General features: G+C 38.2%; 1 long non-coding RNA gene across 4 annotated transcripts in view; it reads right to left on the bottom strand.

Annotated features, from left to right (window-relative positions):
• LOC133072088 (uncharacterized) overlaps positions 1 to 14,791 on the bottom strand; it is a 90,108-nt gene that overhangs the window by 36,165 nt on the left and 39,152 nt on the right. The window lies entirely within an intron of this gene.

The raw sequence follows: 14,791 nt of genomic DNA, 5'->3' as shown, positions 1-14,791 counted from the left end.
AAAAGTCCATGAGGGGACTTCCCTGGTGGTCCAGTGGCTAAGACTCTGAGCTCCTAATGCAGGGGGCCTGGGTTCGATCCCTGGTCAGGGAACTAGATCCCACGTGCTCTGACTAAGACCTGGTGAAGCAGATTAAAATAATAAATAAATTAAAAAAAAAAAAAAAAGTCCATGAGGGAGAGGGGCAATAAGAAATTAACAGTTTAGAAAGACTCTGTTGGGGGGTAATAATCAAAAGAGGTTGAGAAATACTGAAACAGACAATTACATCAGTGGAACAGAAAAGAAAGTTCAGAATAGAATCACACATAGTGGTCAAAAGAGTTTTAGTCAAGCCACCAGTTAAGAAAGTCTTGCTAAAAAATAACGATGTAACAACTAGATATTGAAAAGTGTGCAAGAAAATGAACCTCAACCTCTATCTTTATCCACTTACAAAAATTTCCCACAATAGTTCAAAATGTAAAACCTAAAAACCAAAGTTTCTCTAAGGACATACTAAGGAATATCTCCACAAACTTGGGAAAATATAATAAAAACAAAGATTTTTTAAGGACATAAAAGTACTAACTATAAAGAAAATATTGATAAACAGTTCATATCTTCAAAGACACACTATTAATAAAGCAGATAAACAAACCACAGACTGGGAAGAATGTCTGCAACGTACATAACATAGGCAGAGTACACAAAGAAGACTTACAAAAATAACAATCACAAAATAACGATTTTAAATGAGCAAAAGACTTTAATAACCACTTAATAAAAAGGTGTATATATATTAATAAAACCAGGAAAAGACGGAAATCTAACAAAACACTATTTTACCCTCACTAGAATTGTTAAAATGCAAATTATCGATACCTAGTTATTTTATCAAATGGAGGCAAATGTCTGGAGCAACTGGGACTCCCCTACACTGGTGGTGGAAGTGTGAAGTGGAATGACCTCTTTGGAACACTGGTTTTCATTTCCTTATAAAGTCAAACATACATTCCTAATAGGCTCCAGCAATTCCACTCAGATATCTACCCAAGAACAATGAGTACAAATGTTTATAGCAGAGGTTCTCAACTGAGGATAAATCTCCCCACTGCCCTTCTCACCACCCCAAACCAAGAAACATTTGGAAATGTCTGGAGACATTTTTGATTGCTACAGCTGGCGACTGCTGCTAGTGTCTAGTAAGTAGAAGCCAGGAATGCTGCTTAGAAACTTGCAGTATACAGTCAACTGCCACAACAGTGACTCTCCACCCTACAGGTCAGTAATGCTGAGGCTAAGAAATCATGGTTTACACGAAAACTTGCAAATGAATGTTCACAATAGCCTCGTTAATACTAGCCCTAACTGGAAAATCCCAAATATCTATCAACAGGTGACTGTATAAACAAATGGTGGTATATTCACACAATGGAATAGTAATTGGCAATATGATGAAGCAAGCTACTGAAAAAGATGCAACAATATGGAAGCATTTCAAAAATATTTTGTGGTGGAAAAAGCAAGACACAGAAGAGTATGACTATTTGATTCTACGTAAACAAATGTCTAAGGAAGACAAGACAGAGAGCACACAAGTGGTTTTCGGGAATTAGACGTAGCAAGAGGCAACTGATTACGAAGAGGCCTGAGGGAGCTTTTTGGAATGATGGAAATATTCTATATCTTGATTGTACTGGTGAATACATTGGAATATACTTTTTTCAGAATTGTTGAAATCTCTGCTTAAAATGAAGGCATCATATTGTGCATTTATTTTCCCTCAATAAAGTTAGTTTAAAATAAAAAGTCTGTAGGAATAGTATAGTATCTGTAAAATAATTTGGAATAAATAGATATCTGAAAAATATTGAGTCTTCTAATCCATGGGCATGGTTTATCTCTCCATTTATTTGGTCCTTCTTTAATTTCTCTCAGCAATTTTTTGAGTAGAATTTTACACATCTTTAATTAGATTTATTATTAGATATTTGATATCTTATGATGCTATCATAAATGGCATTTTAAAATTTTCATTTTCCAACTGTTCGTTGCTATGTCTGATTGCTTTTAACTTACAAAGCCCTGTAGAACTACTGATACAAGGGGGGAAAGCTTTAAACAGGGATAGCGGCACCATTCCTAAAACATGAATGAAGAGATCTGATTTTATTTAGAGAAACTGGTTCTAGCAAATATAATGCATTGTATTTTCTATACTGTCTGCTAGGTTTCCAGCACGTTGACTACCAGAGTGGATCAGGCTAAAACGTATCACTTATATAGTGAGGTCCCCTCACTTAGATCACGACACTTTGTGTGGCAGTCATAGAGGTTCTCTGCTCATATCTGCCTTCAAGAAACAGCTTCCTGTTCATTTGCCAGGAATGCAGTTAGCAGACAGAGCTTCGGCATTCTCATTCTTTTTTGAGCAGAGGCGATAGTCTTTCTGAGAAGTGCTCAGCCAGTGACTGGGCATGGCAATGTTCTTGTGCTTGGCCATTCTGCCCAGTGGAGCCTCCTCAAACCAGGTATCTATGCTCTGGAGCTCCCTACTAGAGTGGCCAAAACTTTGTTGGATTTCTGTCATGATCAGAAGCTCCTGTTGCTGAATTTGGCTTCCTTGGGCTCTTTTCCTTGCACAGGTATCAGAATGGTGTCTCAATCTGAAGGTTTTCCCTGCCCATCAGACTCTTTCCTCCTTTAAATTGCATACATTTCCTCCTCCGCTCCCTTGGCCCCATAAGCCACTTGAACTACACTCCATTCCAGCATCTACTTCTCAGAGGATGTAACTGAACTGCAACTTCATGATACCTTTGAAGAAACTGAAATCTTTGCTTCAGTTACCCTTGCTATCAGGCCCACCAAAATTTACATTCCTCTCACACTCAAGTAGGAAATGGAAACTCACTCCAGTATTCTTGCCTGGAAATCCCATGGAAAAAGGAACTTCGTGGAATACAGTCCAAGGGGTCACAAAGAGTTGGACACAACTAAGCAACTGAACATGCATGCACATGCACTCATAACCCTCAAGATGTGGCCCTTCTCTCCCTTCAAAGTAAGAACTTCTCTTTTTCTTAAGAATTCATATCTAACTTTGGCACATCCTACTTCACTTTTGGAGGTTGGTTCCTCTGTAAGATTCTGCCTCTTTTTCTAGAAGGGTCTAAAGTATCCTTATGCATGGATTACAAATCTCATCCAACAGATTTGTCTTACATATGGATCTAAAGAGCCTCTTGATGAAGGTGAAAGAGGAGAGTGAAAAAGCTGGCTTAAAACTCAGCATTTAAAAAAACTAAGAACATGGCATCTGGTCCTACCACTTCATGGCAAATAGATGGGAAAACAATGGAAACAGTGACAGATTTTATTTTCTTGGACTCCAAAATCAATGCAGATGGTGACTGCAGCCATGAAATTAAAGACGCTTTCCTTGGAAGAAAAGCTATGACCAACGTAGACAACATATTATAAAGCAGAGACGTTACTTTGCCAACAAAGGTCTATATAGTCAAAGCTATGATTTTTCCAGAAGTCGCGTATGGATGTGAGAGTTGGACCATAAAGAAGGCTGAGTACTGAAGAATTGATCCTTTTGAACTGTGGTGTTGCAGAGGACTCTTCAGAGTCCCTTGGACTACAAGGAGATCAAACCAGTCAATCCTAAAGGAAATCAATTCTGAATATTCATCTGAAGGACTGATGCTGAAGCTGAAGCTCCAATACTTTGGCCACCTGATGCGAAGAGCCACTCATTAGAAAAGACCCTGATGCTGGAAAGATTGAAGGCGGGAGGAGAAGGGGATGACAGAGGACAAGATGGTTGGATGGCATCACTGACTCAAAGGACATGAGTTTGAGAAAGCTCTGGGAGATGGCGAAGGACAGGGAAGCCTGGTGTGCTGCAGTCCATGGGGTTGCAAAGAGTCAGACACGACTGAGCAACTGAACAAAAACGGATCCTTAGCTCTCTTCCCAAAGACTACATTTTATTTTACCCATGAGTCCATTTACAGCTGCATAGGCTGCAAATTAGGCTTTCCTGGTGGCTGAGACGGGAAAAAAAAACCTGCCTGCAATTCAGGAGACATGGGTTCAATCCCTGGGTTGGGAAAATCCCTTGGGGAAGGAAATGGCAATCCACTCCAGTATCCTTGCCTGGAGAATCCCCAAGGACAGAGGAGCCTGGCGGGCTATAGTCTTTGGGGTCGCAAAGAGTAGGATACAACTGAATGACTAACATTTTCTTTTTTTGTTTTCAGGCCACAAATTAACATCCCTGCCCATCATGCTGCAAAACCACTCTCTCATTGTCTTGAAACACTGTTAAATTTTTGACCTCTCATTGTAAGTCTTCTTTAAAAAAAAAAAAATGTACTGCCAATTCTTTATTCTTGGTTTCAGTTGTAAGATTAAGAAAGGAAGAAAAAACAGAGTATTTTTCTTTTCAAAAGTTCTTTAATGGAATATGTTGTTTGAAGGCTTTTGTCCAAGTCTCTGGGGTCTATAGAGGTAAGGATTTCTGGATATCTCATCTCTCATTGGTTTTCTGAGTATGCCCAAGACATAGAGTGGTTCTTATTTAGACTCTAACAACATTGCCATGCTCTCCTTCCATTCCTGTGTGGTCTTTTCAGGAAAGAGTAATTACCTTGTGGCTTCTCCACTACCATTCATTCATTCAACAAATATTTACTCAGCACCTACCGTGTGCCAGGCATTTTAATGCATATTTCATTTTATTACACAAAATAAAACTAAAGAGAAAAATTAAAGCAAAGCACAATCATCATGTGAATTTTAAAACCTGGAATAAAAGAGGCTTTCTGTTTTGTTTTATAGCAACAGGTCAAGGGAAGGTTGTATAAAATGGGTGGTTCAGTTCAGTTCAGTTGCTCAGTTGTGTCCGACTCTGTGACCCCATGAACTGCAACACGCCAGGCCTCGCTGTCCATCACCAACTCCTGGAGTTTACCCAAACTCATGTCCATTGAATCGGTGATGCCATCCAACAATCGCACCCTCTGTCATCCCCTTTTCCTCCTGCCTTCAATCTTTCCCAGCATCAGGGGCTTTTCAAATGAGTCAACTTTTCGCATCAGGTGGCCAAAGTACTGGAGTTTCAGCTTCAACACCAGTCCTTCCAATGAACACCCAGGACTGATTTCCTTTAGGATGGACTGGTTGAATCTCCTTACAGTCCAAGGGACTCTCAAGAGTCTTCTCCAACACCACAGTTCAAAAGCATCAATTCTTCTGCACTCAGCTTTCTTTATAGTCCAGCTCTCACATCCATACATGACTACTGGAAAAACCATAGCCTTGACTAGACAGACGTTTGTTGGCAAAGTAACGTCTCTGCTTTTTAATATGCTGTCTAGGTCGGTCATAACTTTCCTTCCGAGGAGTAAACATCTTTTAATTTCATGGCTACAATCACCATCTGCAGTAATTTTGGAGCCCCCCAAAATAAAATCAGCCACTGTTTCCACTGTTTCCCCCATCTATTTGCCATGAAGTGACGGGACCAGATGCCATGATCTTAGTTTTCTGAATGTTGAGCTTTAAGCCAACTTTTTCACTCTCCTCTTTCACTTTCATCAAGAGGCTCTTTAGTTCTTCTTCACTTTCTGCCATAAGGGTGGTGTCATCTGCTTATCTGAGGTTATTGATATTTCTCCCAGCAATCTTGATTCCTGCTTGTGCTTCTTTCAGCCCGGCATTTCTCATGATGTACTCTGCATATAAGTTAAATAAGCAGGGTGACAATATATATCCTTGACGTACTCTTTTTCCTATTTGGAACCAGTCTGTTGTTCCATGTCCAGTTCTAACTGTTGCTTCCTGACCTGCATACAGGTTTCTCAAGAGGTAGGTCAGGTAGTCTGGTATTCCCATCTCTTTCAGAATTTTCCACAGTTTATTGTGATTCACACAGTCAAAGGCTTTGACATAGTCAACAAAGCAGAAATAGATGCTTTTCAGGAACTCTCTTGCTTTTTCAATGACCCAGTGGATGTTGGCAATTTGATCTCTGGTTCCTCTGCCTTTTCTAAATCCAGCTTGAGCACCTGGAAGTTCACAGTTCACATATTGCTGAGGCCTGGCTTGGAGAATTTTGAGCATTACTTTACTAGCTTGTGAGATGAGTGCAATTGTGCAGTAGTTTGAGCATTCTTTGGCATTGCCTTTCTTTGGGATTGGAATGAAAACTGACCTTTTCCAGTCCTATGGCCACTGCTGAGCTTTCCAAATTTGCTGACATATTGCGTGCAGCACTTTCACAGCATCAACTTTCAGGATTTGTAGGGAAAGACAGTACAGTTAGATAATCTGTTGTTCACTTAATGCTTCGCAGTAGAAGCATCTATGCCAAGCTGCATCTCAAACTTCACCTATCCAAAATAGTTCTCCCCATATGCACACTCTAAATCTTTCTCTCTTAAAAAAATACCCTATTTAAGTAAATGACAAATCCATTCTTTCAGTTGCTCAGATAAAAATCCTTAGTCATTCTCCTCTCTTCTCTTTTATACTTCATATCATCTAGTCCATCAGGAAACCCTAAGGACTAGACTCTACCTTCAAAAAATACCCAGAATCTAACCACTTACCATATTTCCCACAATACTCTAGTCCAAGCCACCATCATTCCTCCCCTTTGTTACTGATACATCCTTCTAACTGATATTCTTATTTCTGTTCCTGGAAATTCAAGTTTACTCTCAGGAGTACCCAAAGAGCTCCAGGGCTACTCCTCCACTGAAAATTCATTGCCTCTCCACCTCTGAGTAAAAACTGGAACCAAAGTCCATCCAGTGACTTTCACAGCCCTATATAATCTGCTCTCATTTTCTCTCTGACCTCTCTTATTCTCTTCTCTGCCCCTCTTCACTCTCTTCTACCCAAATGTCCTCCTTAGTCACTGAGCATGTATCTGCCTCAGGGCCTTTGCCCTAACTAATCCCTCTTCCTGGACTGCTCTGCCTCCAAAGATCCACCTGGTTTTTTCCTTAAATTTCCAATTTTACTCAAATTTTGCCTTTCCAATGAGGCCTTCTCTAGCCATTCTGTCTAATTTTCCACATATCCTCAACCCCTCTCCCCCAAAAGATATATCCAATCCCCATTTCTCTTTCAGCTTTTTCCTTAGCACTGATATCTATCTAAATCCTATACATTTTACTAATTTATTTCATTTACTTATGAATAAGATTGCAAGCTCCACATAGCATGAATCTTTATGTTTGTTCAGTCTTATATCCCTAGCATCTAGAACAGTTTTTAATACATAGCTGGCACTCAAAAAAATTAGTCGAGTGAGTGAATCTTTAGATAATATAAGCAAAATTCCAGAAAGGAATGTATCTTGTTTCTATACTGAAAGTTCAAAGTCATCTCTTTTTTTAAACAAAATCAATGCTTGTAAAGCTTATATGCCTAGCATCTTTATTTACATATGTATTTTTAAAGGGATCACTTAAACCATATTTATACAAACTATATTTATACTAAATATAGTATACTATATGTAGAAGTCCTACTTCTAAAGGTCTCTATAGAAGCAGAGTCCACAACTCTCTCAGTAACTCTACTATATAATTCTCATTATCAAAATCTTTTTATTCCAGCCCATCTGCTACAGTTTGAATGTGTGTGTCCCCTTGACATTCACATGTTGAAATCTTAATGCCCAATGTGATGGAATTCGGAGGTGGAACCTTTGAGGATACTCAGGTCATGAGAGAGAAGCCCTCATGAATAGGAGTAGTGCTGTAATTAAAAAAAGAAAAAGAAAAAAGATCCCACAGAATTCCCTTGCCTCCTTGAGTCATGTGAGGAAGCAAGAAGAAACCTATAACCTGGAAGAGGGTCCTCACTCACCTATGCTGGCACCTTGATCTCAGACTTTCAGCCTCCAGAACTGTGAAAAATAATTTATGTTTTGGACTTCCTTAGTGGTCCAGTGGTTAAGAATCATCTGCCAATTCAGGGGACACAGGTTCAATCACTGGTCTGGGAAGATCTCACAAGCTGAGCAGCAGCTAAGCCTGCACACAACTACTGAGACAGGCCCCTCTAGAACCCACAAGCTGCAACTGCTGAGCTGGCATTTTCTAGAGCCCATGCTCTGCAACAAGAGAAGCCACCGCAGCGAGAAGCGTGTGCACCACAGCAGAGAGTAGCTCCTGCTCGCCACAATAGAGAAAGCCCATGCAGCAGTGAAGACCCAGGGCAGCACTACCCCCCGCCCCCCCCCCCAAAAAAAAATACATATATATATATAGATAAATCTAAAAAAAAAAAATTATGTGTTTATAAGCTACCCAGCCTGTGGCATTTTATTATAGCAAGTGGAATGGACTAAGACACCATTCTAATACTTTTAGGCCTGTGTTTTGGCCTATTTCTTTGTGTTTGCTTTCAGTGAAAATGGGTAGAATTGGCACCTTTTGTAAATTAATCTCTTCTCCAAATTGAATCATTCTAGTTATCCTAACTCTTCCTCCAAGTTTGGATTCACCAGCTCCCTAGCCAAGAAAAATTCTGTGGCTCTTCTGTCAATTATGTTCAAGACTGGTATCCTTTTAGTGAGAATTTCTCTCTTGGGCAAAAGTTTTGATAACTGTAAGACCACTTCATTGAGACAAATGGAGAAACACACACACATCCCTTCTTATCTGCCACCACAAACTGGTCTCATAATTAACACAATGCACAGAGTTTGCTTTATATCAGTTTAGGATAATATCACAAAACAGCTCCATCGACACCACCACGATCCTTGTTCAGGCCCCCCAGCTTCTCCTGATCTGACTTCTGCAGTAGCTACAAGTAGTTTCCTTGTCTTATCACAAACCCTTCAAGTTCTCTTCCACACTGACCACCATTACCTCAGAAAGAAATCTAGATTCTCAGGATGACACAGAAGGCCTTTCTTAATCTGGTCTCTATCTCCTTGTCCAGCTTGACTCATCCTCTCAGGCCTTGTACTTTAGATTCTGCTTACTGAACTAACTAGAGCTTCATGAGTATACCACACCCTTACAATGGCTTGTTTCTGATGTTTCTTTTGCCTAACTATCTTCTCCCAACCTATCTGCTTGCCTACAGATCTTGGTGGGGGGTGGGGGAGGGTCCTGGAAGGGGCTTAATACAGAATATCTCTCTTCCCTATTTCAGTTCTGAATAAATTGAAAAATAAAGCAAAAGATGAAGGGGTTGGGAGATCAAAATAGCATATAGATTACTCTTGGAGCTCAGACTAGAGGTCAAGGCCTCTAGGTCTATGAACTCAGTGAGGATGCTTATAAAGAACGCCAGAGTTGGACAGCTCACTAGCCCACTGCAGCAGCAGTGCGTGGGACTTAGCTTTGCCTGGTGGTCAAGGGAGAGCCTTCTCCAGTGACTGAGGGGGACCTGGAGAAGTACTGTTACCTGTGTGCCCTACAGGCAGTGGATCTCAGCAGGAAGAAGAGTGAAACCGGCCCTGGTAAACCCAGTGATGTTTTGTAAACTTTCCATTTGGATCCGTCATTTCCCTCTCACGAGGACAGACTAAGTAAAGAGGCAGAGCGAGGCCAGTTCATCCTTTCACATGAACACCAGAAGTGGGAGAAAGGCAGGCCTGTATAACAGTTTTCAGGCCTCACTTCAGTTCTTGCTCCTATGTGTATCCCCTTCTAGCTTCTAGTTAGAGATTGAGAGGCTCCTTTGCCTTGTCAGTGGCTCACAGAGGTAATTTTTTACCCCAGAGGAATTTTGACAGTGTTTAGAGACATTTTTGAATGTCTCAGTTGGGAGTAGGTAGGCTCCTGGCATTTAGTCAGTAGTGGGCTGCTGCTAAACATTCTACAATGCACAGAATAGTTCCCCCAATAAATAATTATCTGACTTCAAACACTCAATAGTGCCAAGGCTGAGAAACCTTGCCCCAGGCGTACATTGCCCCTAGTTTGAGCTCGCCCACCTTACCTCTGTAGAGTCTCCCAAAGCAGGCATTATGTGTTTTAATTTTTGATTTCCAGTACTTAGAGGTGAAAAATAAACTTTTGTTGAAAGACTTAATGAATAAATGAGTCAGGCCATAAAAATTAAAACTACAAGGAAATAGTCAACCAAATCTCTAAATGATATAGAGACTGGTTATATCCTACGGCTGTGAATCTGAAGGTGGGATGTACGGTGTCTGTGATTTTCTAAAATTCCATGTAAAGTATGTTCATATCGGCATTTTTCTGAGTAGAGAACCTAGATTTTATCAGATTCCCAAAAGAAGGCTATTGCTCCAATAATGTTAGCAACCACATTTAACACACTAGTTAAAAATTACACCTTGATAATTACTGTGTCAGCCCTCTTTCCAGGAAACGTCTGGCTGTACCTGTCTGCCATGAAAGGATTACCTTGTGGTTCTGACTCATTATTCCAAAACTTAAGAACCACAAGTGCTTGTTTTTATGCCCAGAGGCTCCCGCCTTTTGACTTTTTCATTGTTCTGCTATTGTTTGTGACCCTTAGGTCACATTTACTGTATTGACACATAAAAGTGAAAGCGAAGGTCGCTCAGTCATGTCTGACTCTTTGTGACCCCGTGGACTGTACAGTCCATGGAATTCTCCAGGCCAGAGTACTGGAGTGGGTAGCCCTCAAATATTGTATTCTGAGTGTTTCCTTAATCTCACTCCAGTTTGATTATATTTCTAATTATGCATTGAATTTACCAAGACTACATTAAAATTTAATAGGGAGATTAGAAATTATCTATTCAATGCCATATTTTACAGATGACAAAATGAAGGCCCAAAATAGGTCAGTTGTTCAATACCAGAGAAAACTGCAAGGATCAAAAAGAGATCTCCTGTTTCCTGGTTAAATCTGCTTTTTAGCAAATAAACTGATGTTTTAACTATCATGACATTCCACTCACTGGTGGGCCTGTCTTGCTTCTTAAGCAGCTTTAGCTCCTGTATGTTACAGAAACTGCCTGCCATTTCCTGAGACCTGATCACAGCAAAGAAGGAAAGATAAATGAAAGAAGACTGACAGACAATACCATGACTGAGCAATAATTACTGACCTTGGAAGAGGTTCCTTGTACATTACGTCTTAACACACAGTTCTTAGAAAATAAGGGCTTCTTAGGATGTTCTCTTTTTCTTAGGTGCAAACAGAACTAGCACCAGACCCCTGTAGGTCCCCAGGGCTGACTCTGTATGCATTGGGTCTCACTTGGACAGGTCTAGCGAGCTGGGGTCTTATATCATGAATTTCAGAGGACAGGAAAGTTGTGCATTTTCATTCGAGGCCAAAATGATCACTAGGTAAGCAAACTGGCATCAGGGGAGCAGAATCTCATCTCCAAGTAAAGGGCATGTGTCCACACATCACCTACTTTTGACCTGTTACTAACCCTGGAAAATTCAGAAACTGCTGCTCTGCCCTATTACAGACATGAGGAGATGTCTCTTAAAAACTAGCTGCTTTTTATCATTGTGGCCACCTAGTAGCCATGTTATCTTCACCTAAATGGTTTCTATTTCTAAGCCTTGTTTTCCTCTTTTGTAAAAAATATAATAATGACAGCAATACCTTATAAGTCACTTAACTATTGCAGAGAACCCAGTAAGCTCATACTAAATGTTAACTATTTATATTTGAATATTTTTAATTATATTGTTTTGGAGGGTAGCAATACTCTAGTTAACCATTATATTTTTTCAGTTTCTTAAGAAGTTAATAAACTCTGTTTGGAAACTGAGCTTTATTTTTCAATAACTTTGGTAAAAAAAGTTATTGACCTGACATTTCTGATGAGAAATTTGCTGCTAAACAAGAGGAGAAGTACAGTGTTTAATTTCATGCTTCTTTACTAGTCAAAATTGCTGTATAATTACCCGATTTTCCAATTAACCTATACAAAGATTCAATACCTAGAGGAGACACTAAATTAGTTTTAATTTATGTTTAGTTTTACAAGTTACTTTCAGCATTTGATTTTATTGATTCACCAAAGTTGTGCAGAGTAACTGATGTGGGGGTGTGGTGCTGACTGTGCAGAGAAATCTGCGTAAGGAGAAGAAAATAAAAGTATAAATGAGCATAAATGTCTTAATTGATTTGACTAGTTATTAGGAACAAAAATAAACCTTTCCGGTTAAGGCTTTAGAAATAATTGGTCCTGGCTTGGTTCTTACAGGGTGCGTGTGTATGTGTTTACATCCTATATTCTGAATTATGGGAGAGTTTGTATGAAAAATTAGAGAATAAGGCATTGGATTTTTTTTTCTTTCAGACTCTGGAAACATGGTTATGTTTATTATATTCTTGGGTTCCTGGCTTTATGCAGATATTTTTTCATGTTTTATTTCTTATTTTTCTCCTTTCAATCCCAATACCCACTCCATTCACCAATAGACATTCTAATTTGCTTAATAGTCTTTGATGTGCACATATCTTTGAAAACTGCATTAATATGTGCATCACTTTTGTCACTAACAGTATGTTTATGACGTCTATCCATGTTGCTGTATGTATATCTAGGGTATGATTCTAACTGCGATATGGTATTCCAAATATTCATTGGTTACATTTTACTTACATATTCCCCTAGTAGTTGCACCTGCGTTGTCCCCACTCTTATTACATACCACCCAGTATGTAACTATTTATGGGTCTGTGAGAATATTTTGTGGGATATAAATGAAGGAACACGATTTACAGGAAACTGAATAGATAGATCTATATCTGTATACTTTTTAAACATAAGTAGTGACAGACTGCTCTCCAGAATGGTTCTTCCTGTTTCCAACCCTACTTCCAGTTTTCCCTTTTCCTGTTTCCACCTAGATTTTACTTGACATTATCTTGCTTCTAACTTTTGCCTCTCAGATCAGTAAAATATGATATTAAAAAGTTACTTAAATTTTCTATTTTTTCCTGCTTACTAGCGAGGTTATCTTTTCATACACCTACTAGCTTTTTGGATTTTTCATTTTGTGAATCATTTCTATAGCCATGGTTCTTTTTACCCGCTGCATTTTTCGGTTTGTAGTTACTAGAGAAGTTCTTTGTTTATTCTAGTTTTAGAGCTAGCAAATATTTTCTTCCAGTGACCTGTTAGCTTTGTCTATAGTACACTTCACTAAACAGAAATTCTTAAATTTTATATAGTTATAGCCATCACTTTTGAGCAGTATCATTTGTACTTCATCCAAGAAGCCATTCCATAGGATGGAGTTAGAAAATATTCCTTTACATTCTATATATTAGCTTTATAGTTTAACCTTGCACTTTTTGCTTTTTCATTTATTGGGAGTTATCTTTGTATATGGAATAAAGTAAAAAGCTACCTTATTCTTCTTCACATGGTAAACCAGCACAGCCAGAATAATGTTAAAAATTTATTTTTCTCTACTGCTTTATAATGCTTCCTCAGTCATAAACTAGGTTTTACATACCTGTCGGCCTGTTTATAAGCTCTCTGTTCAGTCACATTGGTCTCTTTGTCTGTTCTTATACCAACACCACATTGCTTTTATTGCTAAGGTTGGAAGTGTATCTTAAAGCCCAAGCTGAGTCATCCAGCTTTGCTATTATATTTAAAAATTTACCTAGTAATTTGGAGACTTTTATTCTTCCATATAAATCTTACAATCTGAAAACATTCTGCTGGAATTTCACTAACATTTTTAGGTCAATATTAAGAGAAAAATGTTATGTTGTTATTTAATTTGTTTACTCAGATTCTCTTCTTAAATTCTTACTAGAGCTTTAAAATTTTCTGTGAGTTCTTGTGTATTATATAGTTAAGTTAGTGCCTAGACGCCACAGTTTTTATTGTTACCATAAATGGTATCTCCTTTCGATTAATATATTTAGCTAATTATTGCTGGTTGAAGTTTTTAAGCTGATTTTGTTTGGCAAATTTGCTGAACTCTCACAACACGTTTAATATTTCAATATTTTGTCTGCTAACTCCTTTGAAATTTTTTAATATAGACCTGAAAAATGGCAGTTGTTTGTTCCTTTCTAATCCAATATCTATTATCTTGTTTTCAAGTACTACTGTATGGCCAGAACTCCTGTTATCATATCACATTATGATTGCAGCCAACCTTCAGAGTTTCTCTATAAAGTATGATGTTGGTTATAAAGGTTAGTAGATATAAAGTAGCTAGTAGATATAAAGCCTATCTTTATATCTAGGGAAAACTTATACTTCTAAAAAAAGTTTTTAAAAATAGTCCTTACCAAATCATTTTTCCAGCAATTTGAACAAGAAAATTTTTTTCTAGTCCCTGAATATATAGATTTTATGTTAAACCACCTTTGTATTCTCAAAACAAAACCTTCTTGGTCATATTTTTGGTTTTAAAAATACACTGGTTCTACTAGCAAATAACTGTGCTTAGAATTTTCTCGTCTGTGTTTATAAGTAATATTGCTTCTTACACTGTTCTCATCTGGGTTTGAAATCAAGATCTTACTAGCATGGTAAATTTACTTAGGCTGCTTTCCCTCTTTTTCTATTTTTATGGAATAACTCATATAAAGTTGAACAGTTCTTTAATAATTCAGTAAAACTCTACTATAAAATTGCACAAATGCTTTGATTACCATAAAAGTTTAATTGTATTAGTCTATTAAATTTTTCTATTTCTTCTTGGGCCAGTTATACATTTCATGTTTTTCTCATAATTTATATAATAAAAATATCAAATCAATATCTGAAACTAACATATATCTGAAACTAATATAATATTTTAAGTCAACTATACTCAACAAAATAATAATAGAA

Source organism: Dama dama, chromosome 18 (genome assembly GCF_033118175.1).
Source record: "Dama dama isolate Ldn47 chromosome 18, ASM3311817v1, whole genome shotgun sequence".
NCBI lineage: Eukaryota > Metazoa > Chordata > Mammalia > Artiodactyla > Cervidae > Dama > Dama dama.
Note: the sequence above shows the minus strand (reverse complement) of the source record. Positions and strands in the feature narration are given on the sequence as shown.